This window comes from Silurus meridionalis, chromosome 21 (genome assembly GCF_014805685.1).
Source record: "Silurus meridionalis isolate SWU-2019-XX chromosome 21, ASM1480568v1, whole genome shotgun sequence".
Classification (NCBI taxonomy): domain Eukaryota; kingdom Metazoa; phylum Chordata; class Actinopteri; order Siluriformes; family Siluridae; genus Silurus; species Silurus meridionalis.
The window spans coordinates 2,359,589-2,366,071 of record NC_060904.1 but is presented as its reverse complement, the minus strand read 5'-3'; the positions used below and the strand labels follow the sequence as shown (position 1 = coordinate 2,366,071).

Here is a 6,483-nt window from a genome sequence, read left to right as displayed (position 1 = left end):
ATTTTATTTGTAATTTTAACAATGGACGTTGTCTCAAAGCAGCTTTACAGAGGAGCTGTAAGTTTGTTCCTTATCATTGTAAGTTGTGGAAAGGAAAACTCCCTGAGAAGGAAAAAAGGACAAGGGAAATAATAATAATAATAAAAAAAATAAAAATAATAATAATAATAAATAAATAAACAAATAAATAAATAAATAAATAAATAAATAAATAAATAAGGATAAGAAACACCACAATCCGTGATTTGAGTCTAAAGCGAGTTGTGCACTTTCGCAGCAAAAATCTTCGTGAATGAAATCCATTTCATCATAACGTGAAATCACAAATGCAGATTCAGAATTCAGACAGCGAGCGCACGCATTGATCAATTTCCGTTTTGCTTTCAGCTGGATTCTGCATCACTGGCGTCTGTCTCGTCCGTCTCCATCTTTCCTTCATTTAAGTTTATCAAGTTTGTTCTCCACCCAATAATCAGTGCGGGAGTTTCCAGGGTGCAATCTTTTCCCCTTGCATTATTTTTATTGAATTAGTTTATACTCAGTAATGGATATTATTTAAAGTGTAACTGTAGAACAATACCTGAAACAAAACATACTTAAATAAAAGTCAAATTACAGATATTAAAAAATTTGCTAAAAAAATACTGAATTACCAGTAGATGTGCAAAACCGCAGCTACTTGATTTGGTTTTAGACCATGAGTTGTGGGTTTCTCATGCCTTCACGCTGCCCAGAAGCCCCTTCTCCATCTGACATCCACCATAATCCTGCCTCTGAATTATTGAGAGGAGCGAAGCAGGAGCAGCACCAGCAGCAGAAGCAGCGGCTCGGTCTCTGATTATCCTGCGATCGATACGCCTCGCCTGCCTCGCTATCACATCAAACAAGCGGGGGATATCGATCGCACCAATCACTCACGCTTTTTTTCTTTCCTTCTTTCTTCCTCTCTTAAGGTGCTTTATTAGCATCTCTACTCTCTGCTCCCTCTCCTCTCTCCAGCACACAGCCGCCATGTTGCTGCTAAGCTCTGAAACATGATGTAATGCACACAGACATGCTCCTGCACACTGAAAGTCAAATGGGAGATAAAAAAAAAGATGCAACTTTTGAAAAGTGGAGCGAGAGGCGCAAAATAAACCAAAACATCACATTTACAGAGGTCCGATTCGGTGGAGCGACGGTTCGTAGCAGACGGAAATCTCACGTGAGCTTTTTTTTTTTTATTGATTTTACTTTTCAATTACGTAGTGAAAGGTAAATCACAGCGATGCTTCAGAATGAGCCGAAGAAAATACAAATTGAGGGCCTGTAAACACGCAATTACAGCTGCGATTGAACGCTGCACAGGCGCGCGATTCAGTGCAATGCAGGACTGTTATTACTCAGATGGAATTGAATGGATTGTGTGTGTGTGTGTGTGTGTGTGTGTGTGTGTGTGTGTGTGTGTGTGTTTTAAAAAGTTTTCCACATAGCTTAAGCCATGACTTGATCCATCTTTAGAATCTGTAAAAGTGGCTCACTGAAGCCGAACTGAACAGATATTTTGTGCTGGATTTTTTTTTTCTGGAATTTTCACAAATTAAGGTTCTACATGCTTTTTGAAGCAATTTGCCACTAAATCTATTTGTATCCATCTTGAAATAACGTTTCAGTTTTTTCCTGGTTCCCATGTTGGAATGATTAACATCAATGATTAAAATATGACTGTGGATGAAGCAGTTTCTTAAAATGCACATGAAACTCATCCAGGTTTACTGATGTACACACAGACACGGTTTCATAGCTGCACTACAGTAATACTGGTGATAGTAATAATAGAAGTCTCCACAGAGGATCATCCGTCTTCACCCCCCCATCCTCTACATCTGCCTCTTTCAAACTACCTGCATGTCTTCCATCACCACATCCATAAACCTCCTCCTTGGTCTTCCTCATTTCCTTCTTTCCTGGTGGCTCCATCCTCAGCATTCTCCCACCGATATACCCCATGTCCCTCCTCTGCACATGTCCAGGCTCTTCTCAACCTGCTCCCTACTCTCACCACAAATCACAATATCATCCGCAAACATCATAGTCCATGGTGACTCCTGTCTGACCTCGTCCTTCAACCTGTCAATCACCACTACAAACAGGACAGGGCTCAATGCCGATCCTTGATGCAGTTCCACCTCCACCTCAAACCAGTCTGTCGTTCCTCCTGCACACTCCACTGCTGTCACACATGAATGTCCTGCACCACTTCTTTGACACACCTGACTTCCTCATACAATAAGTAGTTGCAGCAGTAATATTGGCATTTCTTCTACTATATATTCTATTGTATATTAGCAGAAGCAGTAGTACTAGTAATATAAGTAGTAGTAGTAAAAGTAATAGCAATAACAGTAGTAATAGTAGTAGCAGTAATAATAATAGCAGTAATAATACTAGAAGCAGTAGTTTTAGTAGTGATAGAAGTAACAGTACTAAGGGCATTAGTAATAGTGCTAGAAGTAGTAATTACATTAGTTAATTATGAATTAATTAGTACTAGAAGCACCAGTTATAGTAGTATTTATATTAGTACTATAAGCAGTAGTATTAGTAACATAAAAGCAGTAATAGTAGAAATGGTAATATAAGTAGTAACAGTGCTAAAAGTACTAGCAGCAATAGTAGTAGTAATAGAAGCAGTATGAATAATAGTTTTAATAGTAAAAGCAGTAACAGTAATATTACTGGAAGCAATAGTTATTGTAGTAAAAGTAATAGAAGTATTAATAATAATAGTAGTAATAAAAACAGCAGTAACAGTAGTAATAGTACTAAAAGCAGTCGTAATAGTGCAAAAAGTAATAGTTATACTAGTAGTAATAATATGAGTAATAGTTATAGTACTAGTAACAGTATTTATAGCAATAATAATAGTAGTGATATTAATAGAAGCAGTAATAGTTTGAGAAGCAGAAATTATAGTCATAGAAATAGCAGTAATAGAAGCAGAAGTAATAGAAGTAGTAATAGGAGCAGTAGTAAGTTTAATAACAGTAATAGTACTAGAAGCAGTAGTTATTGTAGTAAGAGTAATAGTAGTAAATGTAATAAAAGGAGTAATTATAATAGTAGTAATAGTGCTAGAAGTAGTAGTTTAATAGTAGCAGTAAAAGTACAAGAAGCAGAAGTAATAGAAGTAGTAATAATAGTAATAATAGGAGAAGTAATATTACTAGAAGCAGTAGTAATAGTAACAGTAGCACTAGTAATAAACAGGGTAGCAATAGTGACAGTAGTAATAGTAGTAGAACCAGTTGTTTATTGGATGTAAGAAAACAACATACACCCTATAAATATGTTCATATATGAAATATTCATGCACATCATACACGTGTAGATGCTGGCGTGATTATATTAAGAGGCATTACAAAATCCTGAACAAGCTGTTGTGCGAAAGCTGTACGATTCTCACACTTCAGAATCCACTCTCTCTCTCTCTCTCTCTCTCTCTCTCTCTCTCTCTCTAGTATTTGTTTAAAAGGGGGGTGATTGCATAACAGCACTTTGGGTTCCCTCTAACTCCAAATGACAGAAAGAAAACCTCACTTTCCTGTTACATAAAAGCAGAGCAGGAGCGCAGCACACAGGGAGCACGGAAATGAAATTTATTGAAATAAATCGAATAAATAGTAACAGCTCCATCGTGAGATCCTGTGGGTGGATCGGGAAACTCAGTGCTACGTGGATCTACAGGGTAACAGAACTCTGTATGAACTTATATAAACAGTATAAAGATTTATTCGAGGATTATTTATTTGTGATTGTGCTACAAATGATGGAGGCGGTAACCACGCTGGGGTTTATATAGAATTTTATTTATAGATACATGCATACTTGAAAATCAGCAGGGCCTGGGGAAAGAGAGAAAGAGACGTTCAAAGGTCTTAATTTCACTGTAAAAAAAAAAGAAAAAAAAAATACTATTTAAAATGTGCATTATCTGTGGGCACAGGGTTCCTGGAGTCATATGGTCAGAAGGTGCTGAATTTTCTAACAGTAACTCCATAACAGAGACATACACTTTGGATGCTTCATATAAACAGATACGAGTTATTTAAATCTGTAGTGATATTTTGAAGTTTCCTGAAGTCACATGGAAGAAGTCTCCAAAGGCAGTGCTTTATAGCATCAAGTTTCTTTTTTTAATCCAGTTTTTCAGTCACATGAGCAGCTGCTATAATGTAAGAGATTACAGGAACTGACTTGCTTCAGTGATGTTCCCCAACACTCCATGTAACTATAAGTTTAGAAAGTTACGGGATAAAAAGTGTAACGTTGCATGACAAGTGTTTTTTTAAACATATATTTCAGCTCTGATTTGTGACATATTTATTTTCTGCTCTAAGGCATAAATGCATACAGACAGACAGACAGACAGACAGACAGACAGACACAGATATAAAGACAGACAGACACGCAGACAGAAAGGCAGATGGGTAGACATTTACAGACATACACCAACAGACATACAGACAGCGAGACCAACAGACACGTAGACAGGCACAGACACAGACAGACAGACAGACAGACAGACAGGTAAAGTTCACGAGATCCCATCAGAACTCCACTTCTGCAGTCATTTTCACTTCTTACCAGATGGTGGCAGTGTTCTCACTAATCCTGGCCGATCTGTCGACCGCCATTTCTCTTTATAGAACTGTAATAAATCACACACACACACACACACACACACACACACACACACACACACACACACACACATACAGAGGTACATACGTGCAGAAAGAATGAAGGAGACCAAGAAGCTTCAATAATAAGACCAGAAGCTTCAATAATAAACAAAATATCTTAATACCTTCATGTAAAAAATAAACAGAGAAAATCTGATAATGTAAAATATTACTCAAATCGGACTAATTCTTTTCTCCTACGCTGCTTTTCCTGGTTTTAAAATTATTGTTTGCTTTGTTCACTGTTTTGTTTTAAGTAGCCAAGGTGATCATGTTTCATAGCAAAATCATTATCGAACCATGAAGACGGATTTGGACTGTAATTATTACACACAGTCTGTGACAATAACTCGAGGCTGCAATTGCCATGAAGTGTTTTGCACTCAAGTGTCCATCAGTGAACAGCTGATAACCTCAACTATGATGGAACTATAATGAATAGACATTCGGTGTTAAAGATTTTGAGTTTGGTTCCTCTTAAGGTTCCTCTTGAGGTTCCTTCATCAGATCACAGAGTGTTTCTTTGATGCAGAGGCCACTGGCTCACTCACTATAGTCACTAATTTATTCAATATAAATCAATTCAATTCAGTTTTATTTCTATAGCGTTTTCACTTATATTTAAATTGATGTGAATTTATTCTGAACAGCAGGAAAAACTCCCTTATATGGTATGAAGAAGAAACGTTGAGAGGAACCAGACTCAAATAAAGGAACCATCCTCATCTGGGTGACACCAAGAGTGTGATTATAAATCATTAAAACATTACAAACATCGGAGAGTGAGAAACATCATGAGTGTGTGATTATCAGTAATGTGCTTTCTTATACAGTCAGTGAGAGTTGTGGAACCAGGAGCTTCTGAGCAGCTCATAAAATAGCTCAACATCTGAGATCATTATAGATTCTTTAAATGTTCAGTGATGGAGAAACAGCAGATGTAGAAGGTTATTTTAAGTAGCAATTAAGAGATTGCTTATCCTCAAAGTCCAAAAGTGGAATCCATCTGGAGCTGGCACAACCTTTAGATACCTCTGGATTGGTAGAGAAGCAGTGGAGAAGAATTAGCATCGCTGCTTTTCAAAATATTAACAAGCACAAAATGATCATGTGCTTTTGATCAGATGTGCTGGAGCTCAAGGTTTATTTATGACATTTATAGCATCAAAATGTTTATTTCTATAAAAAAAATGTCTAAGTGATAAACAAATAAAATAAATTGAATTATTAGTAATTAAATGCTTCACACAGTGAAAAAATAAATGAGATTAATTGATGTCATAGAGCTACTATTTTTATTTTAAACTAAAACCATATCAAGAGCCAAAGTTGATTTTTTATAACATTTATAAACTTTCAAATTCACTAGTTTTGCATTCAAGTGCTGAACATTGCTGGATCGGAAAAAGTGTCTGATTGTGTCCGATAATGATCGGGCGTTTCAGGGTCGATATCTGCCCCTACTACAAAATTGTATAGAGCTGCAGTGGTGCCAAAATTGATCGTTTTTTCCAAACCATTTGTAGTTATAGAATCTACACACACACACACACACACACACACACACACACACACACACACACACACACACACACACACACACACACAGAATATCAGCACCACACACATCAGCAGTCAGGAAGAAGAAGCAGGACTTCAGCTCCACCCTCGAGCGTGACTTTCACTGTTAAAAATAAATCTGTATGAGGAGGCCATTCTGAATCTCCAGGCTGTGTTCAGTTCTGCTGTTTCTTTTTAG

General features: G+C 36.9%; 2 long non-coding RNA genes across 3 annotated transcripts in view; one reads left to right on the top strand and one right to left on the bottom strand.

Annotated features, from left to right (window-relative positions):
• The first annotated feature begins 673 nt into the window (after positions 1 to 673).
• The window catches only part of LOC124403684, a 24,038-nt gene continuing 18,228 nt past the window's right edge, over positions 674 to 6,483 (top strand). Inside the window, exon 1 of the long non-coding RNA XR_006928926.1 lies at positions 674 to 1,204. This is a non-coding gene — a long non-coding RNA (uncharacterized LOC124403684). The remainder of the gene's footprint in view (positions 1,205 to 6,483) is intronic.
• LOC124403685 overlaps positions 3,828 to 6,483 on the bottom strand; it is an 8,552-nt gene continuing 5,896 nt past the window's right edge. Inside the window, exons 3-4 of one of the 2 annotated variants that reach the window (XR_006928928.1) lie at positions 4,627 to 4,690; positions 3,828 to 3,884 (exon numbers count right to left, since the gene is read on the bottom strand). This is a non-coding gene — a long non-coding RNA (uncharacterized LOC124403685). Of the gene's footprint in view, positions 3,885 to 4,463; positions 4,691 to 6,483 lie in introns of those variants that run through there. The other variant, XR_006928927.1, reaches the window with a different exon arrangement.